The 19,349-nt window shown below is 44.4% G+C and overlaps 1 long non-coding RNA gene across 1 annotated transcript in view; it reads right to left on the reverse strand.

Moving 5' to 3' along the window:
- Positions 1–3,351: 3,351 nt before the first annotated feature.
- LOC140086374 (uncharacterized) overlaps positions 3,352–19,349 on the reverse strand; it is a 45,873-nt gene continuing 29,875 nt past the window's right edge. The window contains exon 4 of the long non-coding RNA XR_011849962.1: positions 3,352–3,757. This is a non-coding gene — a long non-coding RNA (uncharacterized lncRNA). The remainder of the gene's footprint in view (positions 3,758–19,349) is intronic.

Consider the following 19,349-nt stretch of genomic DNA (forward strand, 5'->3'; position numbering starts at 1 on the left):
GGAGAGCAAAAATAATCCCAAATTATTTTTCAAGTATATAAATGATAAGAAACGAAAAACGAAGAGTGTGGGTCCCCTTAGAAATAACATGGGGGTCATGGTGGAAGGAGATGAGGAAAGGGCCAATCTACTGAATGTCACCTTCCCGACTGTCTTTACCCAGTAAAATCCCCTGGTGGAAGACACTATGAGGAATAATGTAAATTCTCTTTGGATTGTCAACAGTTTAACACAGGAAGAGGTACGGTGCCGCCTCACAACCACTAAGATAGATAAATCACCAGGGCCAGATGGCATACATCCCCGAGTTCTACATGAACTATGTACCATGATAGACAGACCATTATTTTTAATATTTGAAGATTTGAAGACTGGATATGTTCCACAGGACTAGCGCATAGCAAATGTGGTACCAGTATACAAAAAAGGATCAAAAAGTGATCTTGAAAACTACAGACCTGTGAGTATAACTTCTGTGGTGGGGAAAATATTTTAGGTGTTTGTTAGAGATGCTATCCTGGAGTATCTCACTGTAGCAGCATGGGTTTATGAGAGATCGGTCCTATCAGACTAATCTGATTGGCTTCTACGAGGAAGTAAGTTCCAGACTGGACCTGGGGGATGCTGTGGAAGTTGTATATCTGGACTTTTCAAAGGCATTTGACATATATAAGGTTAAATTATTTTTCTTTTGATGGTAATTTTTTTCAGTGTGGTTCGGACATTGGGGGTAAATGTTCGCCCTCCATGGCCAATATTTACATGGCTGTTTGGGAGGAGAAGTTTTTGTTCTCTCCCCACAACCCGTTCCTCTCTCAAGTGGTATGGTCCTTATATTGATGACCTGCTCTTGATATGGGAGGGGACTAAGGTTGAAGCCGACAATTTTGTCAGGTATTTGTCAGGGGGGGGGGGGGATCTGGTTCAAATTAAACCGTTTGTTAAACATTTGTTATTCCACTTGGTGAGCTTATCAGATTAAAACGTAACTGTACTAATCCCCCTGAGTTTCAGAAGATTGTACATATAGTATACAAGGATTTACGACAAAGAAATTATCCCCCTTGAATGCTTCATAGAGCTTCCAATATAGTTGACAATATCCCTAGAACTGATTTGCTACAGGCTGATAGTAGAAAAACCAAAAGTAATAAAAGATGCGATTTAGATGCCCCTGTCACCTTCTCCACGTCTTACAGCAACCAATATCGTGATATTGTACATATCATTAAAAAATGCTTACCATTGTTGTATACAGATGACTCCATTTCAAAGTTTCTTGGTAGCAATATTCGATTTGTTTCCAGAAAAGCACCAACTCTAGGTAACTCTAGGTTATTTTTGTCATCATGTAACATTAAGGAACCGACGTGGTTGTCCACAAAAGGATTTTTTAAATGTGGTCACAAAAAATGTATGTGTTGCAATCATGCGATACCGTCGTATTATTTTCAGTTCTCATGCACAAAGCAACAATTTAGCATTCGAGGATACATTAATTGCAATACTACATATGTGGTGTATTTAATTACATGTACCAGCTGTAATGTTCAATATGTCGGTTGTACTAGTGGTGCAAAAAAAAACACGCATCAGAAGACACCTGTCAGATGCAAAGAATATGAATTCTGTGAATTTATCTATGTCCTCAAGACAATTTTGTTCTGTACATGGGGGTGATTGTAAATCTTTTTCTTGCATGGGTATAGAGAGATTATTTAACCCTCCCCGTGGAGGTGATCGCAAGAAGAAGATGTACAATCGGGAAACTTATTGGATCTTTTGTTTGGAGACATGGGTCCCGAAGGGGTTAAAAAAGAGACTTGATGTTATCTGCCAATTATAATTTGTCTGCTTCTCGATCAGGTGATATAGTACACTTACTGTTTGTATGCTATTACTAGTTTTCAGTTTTTCTTTTAAAGTTGTTTGCAATGCAATATATTTTGTTCCATGTCTTATTGGTCATTGTACACACTGGAGCTGATTGGTTGGCTCCGTGGGAGTGACCACCAATGAGTGAGATATAAGCTGTAATTCATTGCGCTTTGTTTAGCCATGAGTAAGGATATAGTGTTTATCCAAAACGCGTAGGCGATCTACAGGACTTTTTTTTTTTTACATCTATGTCCACCTCTTTTACTATGCATGTATGTTAAGAAGACTTAGTATACGTGTCCTTACCCATGGACAGAACCACACGCCGACCCCGACGTACGTTTCAGCTGTCAAGCCTTCATCTGCCTTGATGGCTGAAACGTACGTCGGGGTCGGCGTGTGGTTCTGTCCATGGTTAAGGACACGTATACTAATTAACAATTTGTAGCATATCCCAGGTATTTGTGGGCATTGATTTCAGTACCCATAAAAGTGTAACTTGATGTACATTTGTCTGGATCCTCTCATGTCTATACAGTATCTTATGAATGTCTTTTCACTTGAAAGATATATGGCACTCATTTTTACTTTAACCCATGCCGTTTCTAGCCAGGGATATTGTCCCCTAGCAGATGTCTAATTGTAAAATGGTATATTTTATGATGCATTTACAATAAAATTTATTTTTTAACCTCCATATGACCAAAGTGTAGTGGAATATCTGTTTTTTGGTGTAATAGTTACCAGGGGAGTGCCACAGCGGTCAATATTGGGGCCACTTCTTTTTAATATTTTTATTAATGACCTTGTAGTGGGTTTACACAGTCAAGTTTCAATATTCACAGATGATACTGTAAGCTGTGTAAAGTAATAAATACTGAGGTCGATAGTTTAGCATTACAGAGTGATTTGTGTAAGCTTGAGGAGTGGGCAGAGAAATGGTTGATGAAGTTTAATGTAGATAAATGTAAAGTTCTGAACTTGGGCCATGGAAACAAAAAGTATAATTAGGTTCTAAACTGTCAATTACTTGGTAAAACTGGAGCTGAAAAGGACTTGGTGGTATTGGTGGATTGTAAACTTAATTTTAGCGACCAGAGCCAGGCGGCTGCCAGGCAGCTGCTGCTAAAGCAAATCAAATCATGGAATGCATCAAGAGAGGAATTGATTCTCAGAGCAACCAAGATTATTAGGGGAATGGGGGGACTAGAATACAATGACAGATTACAAAATTTGGGATCATTCAGTTTACAAAAAAGACAACTAAAAGGAGACCTCATTACAATGTACAAATACCTGAAAGGACAGTACGAGGATCTCGCCAAAGATCTTTTTATACTTAGGCCTGTGACCAGGACAAGAGGGCATCCTCTACGCCTAGAGGAGAGACGGTTCTACCATCAACATTGACAAAGGTTCTTTACTGTAAGAGCAGTGAGACTATGGAACTCTCTGCCGCAGGAGGTTGTTATGGCGGACTCTATGTACATGTTCAAGAGAGGCCTGGATGCCTTTCTGGAGAGAAAAAATATCACGGGTTATGGGGATAAAACATTCATTTAATTCTTAGAGTTTGGACTTGATGGACCTGTGTCTTTTCCGGTCTTATATACTATGATAAAAAACATGAGGTAAAGTGGACAACCCATTTAATTTAACTGAAAAAGGATAAAGCTGCAAGACTTGGATGGAACCACACAGTGATATGAGAAAGTTCTGCTATACAGGGAGAAAAGTGACTTAATCTTCTCTGCTCTGGAAGTTAGAGGTTGATATGACATATTCAAGTGCTATAACATGGGAATACTACTCTAATAAATCACGTGGAATAGGTTTATTCAAGCATATAAATGGATTGGCCACCAACACCTTGAAGGATCTGAAAGATAAAATGAAATAAGATTTGAGAAAAACTGATAATCATTTTCACAGTGTCATTCAGGTTTATACAGTACATTTCTAGAAACATAAATTGAGTTACATTTTTCAAGTTATCATATTTTATTTTCATATAGATTTTTATTGGAAAAATGTTCTTTTTATCATCAATAACATAACAGAAATCAATTAAATTATATGTGGCTTTCCCATGCAGAGTATATGAAGGGGAGCAATACAGCAAAGGTTCAAAAAGCATGATAAATGATAGGTTATAATGGAAATTGTTGGAAAAAAAAGAAGAACACAGTGACATATCTGATGTCCGAATTCAAACAAATTGCAAAAGTTCTCTTATAGTTACACCATTCATTATCAGTGCCATGTAAATGCACCATGCCTTCTTTAACTGGATTCAATGCATGATTCTTTTCTAATATTCTATACTTAGTACATAGCATAAAGTCTAAAAGATTATATTTCTTTCAACCTTACTTTGTAACACTCATGCCAGAATTTTCTTCTGTCAATAGAAGGTGGCTTGGGAGATATTTATTCTCCTTAGAGTTTTTTTTGTGTGAACTGTGGCTAGGTTGCTGTTTTGGGACAGATGGAACTACATCTAGCTCCTCTACAGCCCAGCCCTGTCCAGCAAGGGTTACTAGAATGATGGATGGCTAATCCAGGTGGCGTCGATGTACTCCTTTATATACCTGTCTAGTTCCATTACACCTTGCTGGCACTACTATATATATATATTCTGTATATCTGACTTCTGCTACATTTACTCTACCCCTCTCTTGTAATTTGATTCTTTGCTTCACTTCCATCTTCCTTGACCCATCTTTTTTTCTGTCTAACTCTGCTTGTTTGTCTATATCTGTTGGTTGTCCTTCTGTTTCCTTTGTGACCACTGGTCTGCCTCTAACTTCATCTTACCCATCCGTTCCACCATCCAGCAGCTGCCAGACAAAGTAAATTTTCCCTCTCAACTTGCAGGGTCTCTCAGGGTCTGTTACCAGGTTCCTGATAGTGGGTTCACCCTTATCAGGACGGTTTATCTGCTGTAGACAGGTATCTGAGAACCTTCTACAAAAATATTATTGCAATGTACAATAGGCAGACCAGTAGTTTGGAGGGTAAGACAAGTATCATACATTCAGATCTTGAGCAGCCAATCACTTGCCATGGGATCAATGCAAACACACAAACTATCTCACCCTTAGCCTTCCAGACCTAGCTGACAGGTCAAACACACAAAAACAGAGATGGATACAGAAGATGAATTCAGCTATTTTTAACATACACATATAGGACGAGATTTATCATTGCTTCTACGCATACTGTAAGAAAGTTTGATTATTCTTGAGACTACACAACCTCCATGTCATGTGTGCTTGGATAGGGCATGGAGGGGTGCAGCCACTGGAGTGGGCTTGCACAGGACATTTCTGCTTGCCACTATCATATGCCATGTACATGAAGTGCTGGCTATGATAAATGTTCCACAGTCATTAATAGACCAATAACTTTGGATTAATCAACTGGAATAATAAGCTTACCTGCTAATGTGGTCAAAGCAATCTATTGCTGTTGCATTGTGGCAGATGTACTTTTTTCTTATCTCAGGCTACTACTGTATACAGTGCCTGGTTAAAAAGTCAACTGTGGGTATCCTTGAAGTGTGATGTTTAAAAAGCTATATATATATATATGATATAAATATTCATAAGAATATAAGCAGTGAAGATGCTATGCCTAAACTTCAAAATAGGAAATCCTGAGAGGTCTATATTTAGGGCTACAATAATTTATGTGAACTTAAATCTCTACAACTGCAAATTTGTTGCTATTTAAAGCCAACCTTTTCTTTGAAACTATAAGGAGTTACTTTGCCTGCCTCCCCCTTACCCCTCTCCTGTTCTGAGATGAGAGAGCATGAACATCATTATGTGTATTCTAGGATGTTGCATATTTTTAAAGTAATTGCCAACACTCCCAATTTCTAAATATGGAGATGACACTAAGGCATGAACAATGTATTTTATAGTTTTGTAATTGGTGTACCTTCAAACCATAATGGGAAGTACATATTATATGTGTGTTGTTAAATTGACCGTCATCTCTGGTTTATGCAGTTTTCAGCATGCCTGGCTGCATAGAATGGGGTAATGAATCATAGGAATATTTTCATCGCCTAAAATGCCCCTCATATTGTAAATGCAGTAGATATTGTTCTATTTGTAAACAACTGAGGCGTAATATCAGCACCACATCACAGCAGGATATAATCACTTTCAGAATGTCAAGACGGCATCACTGCAAGTGTCAACTATAATTGACAGGGATGGTGATCAGCCCCTGAAATTGTTTTCTGATTGCATATTCATGACTCCTATAATACACTATGGTTGCTGCATGAGTTATTCTTGGCAGATGTTTTAACTTTACAGGTTTTGACATCTTCTACATACACAACTGCATTATAATGTTTAGGGCTCTGATCGTGCAATAGCTTAAGCTTTAGAAATTTATGTTACTGCCACTTACTAAGGCTAGGCTATGCCTCTCTAACAGAGAATAGCTACAGGTTAAAATATATTTCATAGTACAGTATTTTCAATATTGTTCAATATATTGGATTATCCGCTCAATATTATCAATTTAGTAAAAAAAAAAATGGTAGCTTGTAGAATGATGTTTACTATAATGTCATTCTAATACTTTTAACACTCAGTATAAAGATATGTTGTTCGGTGAGGGGAAAATGACAGTCGTTGAGACATCATCATATTCGGCAATGATAGTTGTATGGTACTGCTGACATCTACTAGTAACAGCAACAATCAACAATAATGGCTACAGAGCTTTGACAAGGGGGACTAAAAAGTAACCAAAAAATACAAAAATGTTTTAAAAAAACTCTAAATTTAAATTTGTTTTATATTTTAACTTGTGGTTGGTTTGGGATTCATAGTTGTAATACAGACACATCTAAATGTGGTCACATTCTCATGACCAGGGGTGGTCTGACCATTGACTAAAGCAGAAGAAAACTGCTTTAGTCAATTTAGTCCTGTGGACTGCTCAACCATAAAGTCTGGAAGGGCGTATTTAGACTCCGTTGGCTATATCAACGTATTACTGATACGATAATAAAAATCTTCTCTTTATTCACAGCTTAGCAATACAGGCAGTCCCTGGGTGACTTAAAAATGTTGTATTGTCAAAAGAACCAGGATTAACAATAAAGCTTTAACTGTTATAGCTATTTATTGTAGCCTAGGGCTAAAGTACAGTAAATTACCAACATCCAGAGGTCTGTTTGTAACTAGGGGTCATTTATAAGTCAGGTGTTCTTAAGTAGGAGACCGCCTGTACAAAGATTAAAAAGTCTTAACTGACCAGTAACAGTCCATGGTTTGCTTCCACCATTTGCAGACGTAAGTGGCACCTCACAAAACTATAGCATACTTAGCGACGCTTCAGAGGCTCCACCTGCTTCTTTGGGAGCCTCCGAAACGTCACTAAGTATTCTATAATCTTGTGAGGTGCTGCATGTGTCTGCACAAACCCTGGTGATGCAAAACCCTGGACTGTTACTAATCTTTGTATTGCTAAGCTGTGAATAAACACAAGAATAAAGATTTTTATTATCGTGTGGTACATATAGCAATTTGCTTCCTTAATCACAAACACCTGCTCCGCTGAATTATCAGCTGCATTTCTTTGTTGTCTGTACTACATATTTAGACTCAGGTCACATCGTATTGCAAAACATTAAGGGCCTGTGGAAACATAGGTTAGAGCACTATACACATACTAGGTAGGGTAGTTTCCCACAGCGAAATCTTTAAATTGTCACTCTGCAGTGGTTAACACTTGGAGTTCATTTCGTATGAAACCTAGGCACAATGTTCTACTATAAAGAAATATAGTTTATGAGTGTTCTTTCCACTTTTTATTACATTGCTTTGGTACTTTGTGTCAAACTTCTCTATTTTCAGGTAGTAAAATGTTGTGGCTCACCATACTAAGGCCACTTTCACACAACTGTATATGGCAGCCGTATGATAGAAGTACATATCGCGGCTAGCTTACGGCCACCATAGGAATGCCTTTAGCACTGCACAGTACACAGCACACACAAGTTCTCACTGTACCTTGCTGTCACCGTAAAAGAGATAAAGCATGCTCTATCTTCGGCTGTGAGTACGGCTGTGCGGCACTTATTCATATGGACAGGGAAGGGGGGAGCATCCCTCCGCCTCTCCAGCAGAATGTGTGCTACGCCCGGCCCCGCCACTGAAGTTGCTGTCTGAAATTCAAATCTTTCCAAATTGTCTGAAATGTTGAGAGGTATCCCAGGAGCAATGTGAGACAATGTTACAAAGTATTTATATGAAAAAAGATATTATTTGCAACAGCCCTTAAGAACTAAAGCATTGATAGTAATGTGTACAGAGCCTTACAGCAGTAGCTTTATATCTATGATCATTTCTATTATTTTTGTTTTATGAATTGACTTATAAACCATTGGTTTTAGTTGGTACTGTATCTTCATATCAATAAGTTTATATAAATATAGATTTATAATATCTATAAATATATATAATTTTATGACTTAAAAATATGTTTGAGATGTTTTATCATAAGAAAGTTGCAGCTATTGAGTGTTTGGTGTTAATTGCTGTAGACTCCCCTGCCATCACCCATAGAGGGCCTGGTGTGTCTGCAGTTCATCAGACTTCATAATTAGAGATGAGCGAACATGCTCGTCCGAGCTTGATGCTCGGTCGAGCATTAGGGTACTCGAAACTGCTCGTTACTCGGACGAATACTTCGCCCGCTCGAGAAAATGGCAGCTCCCGCCGTTTTGCTTTTTGGCGGCCAGAAACAGAGCCAATCACAAGCCAGGAGACTCTGCACTCCACCCAGCATGACGTGGTACCCTTACACGTCGATAGCAGTGGTTGGCTGGCCAGATCAGGTGACCCTGGGATAGACTAGCCGCTGGCCGCGCTGCTCGGATCATTCTGTCTCTGGATGCCGCTAGGGAGAGAGCTGCTGCTGCTCAGGGAAAGCGTTAGGGTGTTCTATTAGCTTACTGTTAGGCAGGAGTGATTCTCAAAGAACCCAACAGCCCTTCTTAGGGCTACAATAACGTTCTACTTTTTTTATTTTAATTTGCATCTTTTACCATTTTGTGAGGAATTAGCAGGGGGACTTGCTACCGTTGTGTTTAGCTCTTAGTGGCACACATATCCATAGCAAAGACCGAAGTGGGAAAATTCAGTAGGGGTTGGATTTCTATTAGGCAATAACTCAGTGTCATCTCATCTGGCATAGTAGTGTGCTTCCTTTGATACTTGGCTAGAAAATAGCCATAGGAGAATACAAACAGCTTCTTGAAGCCTACAGTAGCGTTCTATATATTTGATTTCTGGTTGATCTGCTGGTGGCTGTAGTTTCTGCAGTGCATGTACTTGCCAATTCTGAGCAATTTGTAGTGAGACTTGCGACCGCTGTGTTCTGCGCTTAGTGGCGCACATATCCATAGCAAAGGCTGAAGTGGCAAAATTCAGTAGGGGTTGGATTTCTATTAGGCAATAACTCAGTGTCATCTCATCTGGCATAGTACTGTGCTTCCTTTGATACTTGGCTAGAAAATAGCCATAGGAGAATACAAACAGCTTCTTGAAGCCTACAGTAGCGTTCTATATATTTGATTTCTGGTTGATCTGCTGGTGGCTGTAGTTTCTGCAGTGCATGTACTTGCCAATTCTGAGCAATTTGTAGTGAGACTTGCGACCGCTGTGTTCTGCGCTTAGTGGCGCACATATCCATAGCAAAGGCTGAAGTGGCAAAATTAAGTAGGGGTTGGATTTCTATTAGGCAATAACTCAGTGTCATCTCATCTGGCATAGTACTGTGCTTCCTTTGATACTTGGCTAGAAAATAGCCATAGGAGAATACAAACAGCTTCTTGAAGCCTACAGTAGCGTTCTATATATTTGATTTCTGGTTGATCTGCTGGTGGCTGTAGTTTCTGCAGTGCATGTACTTGCCAATTCTGAGCAATTTGTAGTGAGACTTGCGACCGCTGTGTTCTGCGCTTAGTGGCGCACATATCCATAGCAAAGGCTGAAGTGGCAAAATTCAGTAGGGGTTGGATTTCTATTAGGCAATAACTCAGTGTCATCTCATCTGGCATAGTACTGTGCTTCCTTTGATACTTGGCTAGAAAATAGCCATAGGAGAATACAAACAGCTTCTTGAAGCCTACAGTAGCGTTCTATATATTTGATTTCTGGTTGATCTGCTGGTGGCTGTAGTTTCTGCAGTGCATGTACTTGCCAATTCTGAGCAATTTGTAGTGAGACTTGCGACCGCTGTGTTCTGCGCTTAGTGGCGCACATATCCATAGCAAAGGCCGAAGTGGCAAAATTCAGTAGGGGTTGGATTTCTATTAGGCAATAACTCAGTGTCATCTCATCTGGCATAGTACTGTGCTTCCTTTGATACTTGGCTAGAAAATAGCCATAGGAGAATACAAACAGCTTCTTGAAGCCTACAGTAGCGTTCTATATATTTGATTTCTGGTTGATCTGCTGGTGGCTGTAGTTTCTGCAGTGCATGTACTTGCCAATTCTGAGCAATTTGTAGTGGGACTTGCGACCGCTGTGTTCTGCGCTTAGTGGCGCACATATCCATAGCAAAGGCCGAAGTGGCAAAATTCAGTAGGGGTTGGATTTCTATTAGGCAATAACTCAGTGTCATCTCATCCGGCATAGTACTGTGCTTCCTTTGATACTTGGCTAGAAAATAGCCATAGGAGAATACAAACAGCTTCTTGATCTTGAAGCCTACAGTAGCGTTCTATATATTTGATTTCTGGTTGATCTGCTGGTGGCTGTAGTTTCTGCAGTGCATGTACTTGCCAATTCTGAGCAATTTGTAGTGGGACTTGCGACCGCTGTGTTCTGCGCTTAGTGGCGCACATATCCATAGCAAAGGCCGAAGTGGCAAAATTCAGTAGGGGTTGGATTTCTATTAGGCAATAACTCAGTGTCATCTCATCCGGCATAGTACTGTGCTTCCTTTGATACTTGGCTAGAAAATAGCCATAGGAGAATACAAACAGCTTCTTGATCTTGAAGCCTACAGTAGCGTTCTATATATTTGATTTCTGGTTGATCTGCTGGTGGCTGTAGTTTCTGCAGTGCATGTACTTGCCAATTCTGAGCAATTTGTAGTGGGACTTGCGACCGCTGTGTTCTGCGCTTAGTGGCGCACATATCCATAGCAAAGGCCGAAGTGGCAAAATTCAGTAGGGGTTGGATTTCTATTAGGCAATAACTCAGTGTCATCTCATCTGGCATAGTACTGTGCTTCCTTTGATACTTGGCTAGAAAATAGCCATAGCAATAGGATAGCATTGTTTGGTTTTAAAAACTCAAAAAAAAACAAAAAACACAAAAAAAAAAAAAAAAACACAAAAAAAAACAAAAAAAAGTAAAAAAAAAAATAAAGTTATAACTCTCATTTTAAAAATGTTTAACCCGAGGGGTAGAGGACGAGGGCGGGGACGTGGGCGTCCAACTACTGCAGGGGTCAGAGGCCGTGGTCCTGGGCGGGGTGAGACACCACCTGCTGATGAGGGAGCAGGGGAACGCCGCAGAGCTACACTCCCTAGGTTCATGTCTGAAGTTACTGGGACTCGTGGTAGAGCACTGTTGAGGCCAGAACAGTGCGAACAGGTGATGTCGTGGATTGCTGACAATGCTTCGAGCAATTTGTCCACCACCAGTCAGTCTTCCACGCAGTCCACCCATGTCACCGAAATCGCCACTCCTCCAGCTCCTGCACCTCAGCCTCCTCCCCCCCAGTCTGCCCCCTCCCAGGAAAATTTGGCATTTGAACCGGCATACTCTGAGGAACTGTTTTCTGGACCCTTCCCACAGTCACAAACCACTTGTCCGGTTGCTGCTGAGCAATTTTCCGATGCCCAGGTTTTCCACCAGTCACAGTCTGTGGGTGATGATGACCTTCTTGACGTAGTGGAAGTGTGTAAAGAGGTGTCCGACGATGAGGAGACACGGTTGTCAGACAGTGGGGAAGTTGTTGTCAGGGCAGGAAGTCCGAGGGGGGAGCAGACTGAGGGATCGGAGGATGATGAGGTGACAGACCCAAGCTGGGTTGAGAGGCCGGGTGAACACAGTGCTTCTGAGACGGAGGAGAGTCCTCGACCTGAACAGGTTGGAAGAGGCAGTGGTGGGGCCAGACGGAGAGGCAGGGCCAGAGCTGGTGCATCAGCGCCACTGTCAACTAGTGAAGCTCCCGTGGTGAGGGCTCTTGCGGCGAGGGCTAGATCTTCAGAAGTGTGGAGGTTCTTTAAGGAAACACCGGATGACCGACGGACTGTGGTGTGCAACATTTGCCAAACCAGGCTCAGCAGGGGTTCCACCACTACTAGCTTAACTACCACCAGTATGCGCAGGCATATGAATGCTAAGCACCCCACTCAGTGGCAACAAGCCCGTTCACCTCCGGCCGTGCACACCACTGCTCCTTCCCCTGTGTCAGCTGCTAGTCAGCCCCCTGCCCAGGACCCTGCCACAAAAACCCCATCGTCGCCTCCACGATCCTCCACAGCATCCACCAGCGTTCAGCTCTCCATACCCCAGACGCTGGAGCGGAAACGCAAATATAGTGCAACCCACCCGCACGCCCAAGCCCTTAATGTGCACATCTCCAGATTGCTTAGCCTGGAGATGCTGCCCTATAGGCTAGTAGAGACCGAGGCCTTTCGCAACCTCATGGCGGCGGCCGCCCCTCGGTATTCGGTCCCCAGCCGCCACTACTTTTCCCGATGTGCCGTCCCAGCCCTGCACCAGCACGTGTCAGACAACATCATCCGTGCCCTGACCAACGCCGTTTCTGACAAGGTCCACCTGACCACGGACACGTGGACGAGTGCTGCCGGGCAGGGCCACTATATATCGCTGACGGCACATTGGGTTAACTTGGTGGAGGCTGGGACCGAGTCTGACCCTGGGGCTGCTCATATACTGCCGACGCCGAGGATTGCGGGGCCTACCTCGGTCCAGGTGTTTCAGGCCTACTATGCCTCCTCCTCCTCCCACCCCTCCTCCACCTCCTCCTCCGAACTACCATCCGTGGGCACGGCGCCATCAGTCGGTAGCTCTAGGCACAGCAGCAGTGCCGTCGCTAAGCGACAGCAGGCGGTGCTCAAACTGCTGAGCCTAGGCGACAAAAGGCACACCGCCCAAGAGCTATTACAGGGCATCACGGCGCAGACTGATCTGTGGCTGGCACCGCTGAACCTCAAGCCGGGAATGGTTGTGTGTGACAACGGCCGTAACCTGGTGGCGGCTCTGCAACTCGGCAGACTGACACATGTGCCATGCCTGGCCCATGTGTTAAATCTGATAGTGCAGCGTTTCCTCAAGACATACCCCAATCTGTCTGATTTGCTCACGAAGGTGCGCCGCATCTGTGCGCATTTCAGGAAGTCCAGCCCAGATGCTGCCACTCTCAGGGCAGCGCAGCGCCGCCTCCAACTGCCCGCTCACCGACTGTTGTGCGACGTGCCCACGAGGTGGAATTCAACACTGACCATGTTATCCAGAGTTTACCAGCAGCGCAGAGCGATTGTAGACTGCCAGATGTCAACTTCCACCAGAACTGGTAGTCAGGTCAGTCAGCTTCCTCAAGTCTACAATGAGGAGTGGACGTGGATGTCTGATATCTGTCAGGTGCTGAGTAACTTTGAGGAGTCAACACAGATGGTCAGTGGCGATGCCGCCATCATCAGCCTCACCATCCCGCTGCTTGGCCTGTTGAAAAACTCTCTGGTCAGCATGAAGTCGGAAGCTTTGCGCTCGTCACAAGAGACGGGGGAAGAATATTCCCTTGTTGATAGCCAAAGCACCCTGAGGTCTGTTTCTCAGCGCATATCGGAGGAGGTGGAGGTGGAGGAGGATGAGGAGGAAGAGGAGGAGAATGTTGGCGAGACACAAGAGGGGACCATTGTTGAGTCCTTCACTGTTCAGCGTGTATGGGCAGTAGAAGAGGAGTTGGAGGAGTTGGAGGAGGAGGAAATGGACAGTCAGGCCAGTGAGGGGAGTGAATTCTTACGCGTTGGTACTCTGGCGCATATGGCAGATTTCATGCTAGGCTGCCTATCCCGTGACCCTCGCGTTCAAAGAATTTATTCCAGCACCGATTACTGGGTGTTCACTCTCCTGGACCCACGGTACAAGCAAAATCTTCCCACTCTCATCCCTGGAGAGGAAAGGAGTGTGAGAATGCATGAATACCAGCAGGCCCTGGTGCACAAGCTGAAACAGTATTTCCCTTCTGACAGCGCTAGCGGCAGAGTGCGTAGTTCTGCGGGACAAGTAGCGAGGGAGAGTAGGCGAGCAGGCAGCTTGTCCAGCACTGGCAAGGGTACGCTTTACAAGGCTTTTGCCAGCTTTATGTCACCCCAGCAAGACACTGTCACCTGTCCCCAGTCTCGGCAGAGTAGGGCTGATCTTTACAGAAAGATGGTGAGGGAGTACGTAGCTGACCATACCATCGTCCTAAATGATCACACAGCTCCCTACAACTACTGGGTTTCAAAGCTGGACATGTGGCACGAACTGGCGCTGTACGCCTTGGAGGTTCTTGCCTGCCCTGCCGCTAGCGTCTTGTCCGAGCGGGTTTTCAGTGCAGCTGGTGGCATCATCACCGATAAGCGTACACGCCTGTCGACTGACAGCGCTGACAGGCTGACGCTTATTAAAATGAATAAAGGCTGGATTTCTCAGAATTTCCAATCTCCACCAGGTGAAGGAAGCTCAACCTGAATAATTGATCCACTCCTCCTCCTCCTCCTCATTTTCCTCCTTCTCCTCCTCTTTGTACAGTAAAGCAGAGGAAACTGGCTATTTTTTGACAGGGCCCACTGGCTCTTGCTATAGTACTTCATGCATTTAATTTTTCTGGAGGGCCACCTACCCGGTCCTCTGTTTGAAACAATTTTTGTGAGTGCCACATACAGGCACTCAATCTATTCCATTTTACTGCAGGGCCACCTACCTGCTCCTCTGGTTTGAACAATTTTTGGGACTGCCACATACAGGCACTCAATCTATTCCATTTTACTGGAGGGCCACCTACCTGCTCCTCTGGTTTGAAACATTTTTGGGACTGCCACATACAGGCACTCAATCTATTCCATTTTACTGCAGGGCCACCTACCTGCTCCTCTGGTTTGAACAATTTTTGGGACTGCCACATACAGGCACTCAATCTATTCCATTTTACTGGAGGGCCACCTACCTGCTCCTCTGGTTTGAACAATTTTTGGGACTGCCACATACAGGCACTCAATCTATTCCATTTTACTGGAGGGCCACCTACCTGCTCCTCTGGTTTGAAACATTTTTGGGACTGCCACATACAGGCACTCAATCTATTCCATTTTACTGCAGGGCCACCTACCTGCTCCTCTGGTTTGAACAATTTTTGGGACTGCCACATACAGGCACTCAATCTATTCCATTTTACTGCAGGGCCACCTACCTGCTCCTCTGGTTTGAACAATTTTTGGGACTGCCACATACAGGCACTCAATCTATTCCATTTTACTGCAGGGCCACCTACCTGCTCCTCTGGTTTGAACAATTTTTGGGACTGCCACATACAGGCACTCAATCTATTCCATTTTACTGGAGGGCCACCTACCTGCTCCTCTGGTTTGAACAATTTTTGGGACTGCCACATACAGGCACTCAATCTATTCCATTTTACTGGAGGGCCACCTACCTGCTCCTCTGGTTTGAAACATTTTTGGGACTGCCACATACAGGCACTCAATCTATTCCATTTTACTGCAGGGCCACCTACCTGCTCCTCTGGTTTGAACAATTTTTGGGACTGCCACATACAGGCACTCAATCTATTCCATTTTACTGCAGGGCCACCTACCTGCTCCTCTGGTTTGAACAATTTTTGGGACTGCCACATACAGGCACTCAATCTATTCCATTTTACTGCAGGGCCACCTACCTGCTCCTCTGGTTTGAACAATTTTTGGGACTGCCACATACAGGCACTCAATCTATTCCATTTTACTGGAGGGCCACCTACCTGCTCCTCTGGTTTGAACAATTTTTGGGACTGCCACATACAGGCACTCAATCTATTCCATTTTACTGGAGGGCCACCTACCTGCTCCTCTGGTTTGAAACATTTTTGGGACTGCCACATACAGGCACTCAATCTATTCCATTTTACTGCAGGGCCACCTACCTGCTCCTCTGGTTTGAACAATTTTTGGGACTGCCACATACAGGCACTCAATCTATTCCATTTTACTGGAGGGCCACCTACCTGCTCCTCTGGTTTGAAACATTTTTGGGACTGCCACATACAGGCACTCAATCTATTCCATTTTACTGCAGGGCCACCTACCTGCTCCTCTGGTTTGAACAATTTTTGGGACTGCCACATACAGGCACTCAATCTATTCCATTTTACTGCAGGGCCACCTACCTGCTCCTCTGGTTTGAACAATTTTTGGGACTGCCACATACAGGCACTCAATCTATTCCATTTTACTGCAGGGCCACCTACCTGCTCCTCTGGTTTGAACAATTTTTGGGACTGCCACATACAGGCACTCAATCTATTCCATTTTACTGGAGGGCCACCTACCTGCTCCTCTGGTTTGAACAATTTTTGGGACTGCCACATACAGGCACTCAATCTATTCCATTTTACTGGAGGGCCACCTACCTGCTCCTCTGGTTTGAAACATTTTTGGGACTGCCACATACAGGCACTCAATCTATTCCATTTTACTGCAGGGCCACCTACCTGCTCCTCTGGTTTGAACAATTTTTGGGACTGCCACATACAGGCACTCAATCTATTCCATTTTACTGCAGGGCCACCTACCTGCTCCTCTGGTTTGAACAATTTTTGGGACTGCCACATACAGGCACTCAATCTATTCCATTTTACTGGAGGGCCACCTACCTGCTCCTCTGGTTTGAAACATTTTTGGGACTGCCACATACAGGCACTCAATCTATCCCATTTTACTGGAGGGCCACCTACCTGCTCCTCTGGTTTGAAAAATGTTTGGGACTGCCACATACAGGCACTATCCAAATTAAATTGTCTCCATAGCAGCCTCCACACGTTGTCTCCATTGCTACCTCCAAAAGTCGTCCATATAGCTGCCTCCATACATCGTCCCTTTATCAAACGAGGTGTGTCAGGCAGAAATTTGGGTTGTTTTCATGGATTCCACATCAAAGTTGTTAACTTTGTCGCCACCCTGCTGTGTTATCCACAAAATATACTGGCAAACTTTTACCATTTAGGGATATTATTTCAGCGCTTCTTGCGCATCTGTTTACATTCCCCTCACCCGGCATATCCTAAACTTATAAGAACGCTACTACACTTGATCTTATACAAAAGGTTCTTAGAAGTGCTGTTTGGGGAGTAGCCTAGAGACAGGGGCTTGGATTGGCGAAAGCTCGCCTGGCAGCGGAACGCCAGCTCCATGCGCATCATGCGCTTCTTGCGCATCTGTTTACATTCCCCTCACCCGCCATATCCCAAACTTATGAGAACGCTACTACACTTAACTTGGTGCAGGCTGGGACCGAGTCTGACCCTGGGGCTGGTCATATACTGCCGACGCAGAGAATTGCGGGGCCTACCTCGGTCCAGGTCTCAAAGGCCTACTATACCTCCTCCCACCCCTCCTCCACCTCCTCCTCCTCCGAATTACCATCCGTGGGCATGGCGCCATCAGTCGGTAGCTCTAGGCACAGCAGCAGTGCCGTCGCTAAGCGACAGCAGGCGGTGCTGAAACTGCTGAGCCTAGGCGATAAAAGGCACACCGCCCAAGAGCTATTACAGGGCATTCCACATCAAAGTTGTTAACTTTGTCGCCACCCTGCTGTGTAATCCCCAAAATATACTTGCAAACTTTTACCATTTAGGGATATTATTTCAGCGCTTCTTGCGCATCTGTTTACATTCCCCTCACCCGGCATATCCTAAACTTATAAGAACGCTACTACACTTGATCTTATACAAAAGGTTCTTAGAAGTGCTGTTTGGGGAGTAGCCTAGAGACAGGGGCTTGGATTGGCGAAAGCTCGCCTGGCAGCGGAACGCCAGCTCCATGCGCATCATGCGCTTCTTGCGCATCTGTTTACATTCCCCTCACCCGCCATATCCCAAACTTATAAGAACGCTACTACACTTAACTTGGTGCAGGCTGGGACCGAGTCTGACCCTGGGGCTGGTCATATACTGCCGACGCAGAGAATTGCGGGGCCTACCTCGGTCCAGGTCTCAAAGGCCTACTATACCTCCTCCCACCCCTCCTCCACCTCCTCCTCCTCCGAATTACCATCCGTGGGCATGGCGCCATCAGTCGGTAGCTCTAGGCACAGCAGCAGTGCCGTCGCTAAGCGACAGCAGGCGGTGCTGAAACTGCTGAGCCTAGGCGATAAAAGGCACACCGCCCAAGAGCTATTACAGGGCATTCCACATCAAAGTTGTTAACTTTGTCGCCACCCTGCTGTGTAATCCCCAAAATATACTTGCAAACTTTTACCATTTAGGGATATTATTTCAGCGCTTCTTGCGCATCTGTTTACATTCCCCTCACCCGGCATATCCTAAACTTATAAGAACGCTACTACACTTGATCTTATACAAAAGGTTCTTAGAAGTGCTGTTTGGGGAGTAGCCTAGAGACAGGGGCTTGGATTGGCGAAAGCTCGCCTGGCAGCGGAGCGCCAGCTCCATGCCAAGATCCAACTAACATAGTTTTAACTGCAGCACCTTTAATCTACTACTAGTTCACTGCCTCCATACATGGTCCCCTTATCAAACGAGCTGTGTCAGGCAGAATTTTGGGTTGTTTTCATGGCTTCCATGTTAACTTTGTCGCCACCCTGCTGTGTAATCCACAAAATATACTGGCAAACTTTTATCATGTACCGATATTATTTGAGCGCTTCTTGCTCACCTCCTTTGGTTCCTCTCTGCCACCCATTGGTTTGAAGCCTGAGTCCATTTAGGGTATGTCGCCATGACACTCTCTAGCCTGCTGCCGCTGCCTCTGCATGCCGTCCCCTATAGTGTCAGGGTCAATTATTGGATGTTTTAGATGCTATCTAGCTTCATTCTGTCACTCTGTCATGGCCATGCTGTTGCCCATAATTTTGGCATAATGGTGCGATTATGCAGCCTCAGAGGCATCCATGCATGCTGCCCCTGCTGTTTCCTGTCCATTTCCGTGGTGTTTCCATCCTTTTCTGAGGTTCCCAGGTGTTTGGCCAAGCTTCCCTGTGCAGAGCCTTGGTCCCCTTGAAAAATGCTCGAGTCTCCCATTGACTTCAATGGGGTTCGTTATTCGAGACGAGCACTCGAGCATCGGGAAAAGTTCGTCTCGAATAACGAGTACCCGAGCATTTTAGTGTTCGCTCATCTCTATTCATAATTCATTTTTAGTCATTCAGGTCTGAAGCATTCCTCTGATAATGAGGAAA

This window comes from Engystomops pustulosus, chromosome 1, assembly GCF_040894005.1.
Source record: "Engystomops pustulosus chromosome 1, aEngPut4.maternal, whole genome shotgun sequence".
Lineage (NCBI taxonomy): Eukaryota > Metazoa > Chordata > Amphibia > Anura > Leptodactylidae > Engystomops > Engystomops pustulosus.